Source organism: Penaeus monodon, chromosome 23, assembly GCF_015228065.2.
Source record: "Penaeus monodon isolate SGIC_2016 chromosome 23, NSTDA_Pmon_1, whole genome shotgun sequence".
In the NCBI taxonomy this organism is placed as follows: domain Eukaryota; kingdom Metazoa; phylum Arthropoda; class Malacostraca; order Decapoda; family Penaeidae; genus Penaeus; species Penaeus monodon.
In genome coordinates this window covers 36,864,363-36,864,652 of record NC_051408.1, presented here as the reverse complement: position 1 = coordinate 36,864,652, position 290 = coordinate 36,864,363, and the positions used below count along the sequence as shown (strand labels likewise).

The window sequence follows — 290 nt, the reverse complement described above, 5'->3', positions numbered from 1 at the left end:
TAGCCATCAATCTACAGGCAAAGTCTACTTCAACATCAACAGTGACATTTACTATTCTTGCAATAACGTTACCATCCCATGCAACACCAAACATATTACACAAACACACAAACTATATCGAAACTCTGCATTATCATCGATATCTTCATTTTTTACATTGTCTCCTGATAATGTATTAACAATGAAGCCAGTAACTAAATACATACTGATTAAACAACAAAATAATGAGAGCAATGTTACTATTGCTATAACCATTACTACTACTTCTAATGGCATTATCATCAACATCC

The 290-nt window shown here is 32.4% G+C and overlaps 1 protein-coding gene across 1 annotated transcript in view; it reads right to left on the bottom strand.

The window, feature by feature from the left end:
- The window catches only part of LOC119588229, a gene marked incomplete in the record, with an annotated part of 29,961 nt that overhangs the window by 12,914 nt on the left and 16,757 nt on the right, over positions 1 to 290 (bottom strand).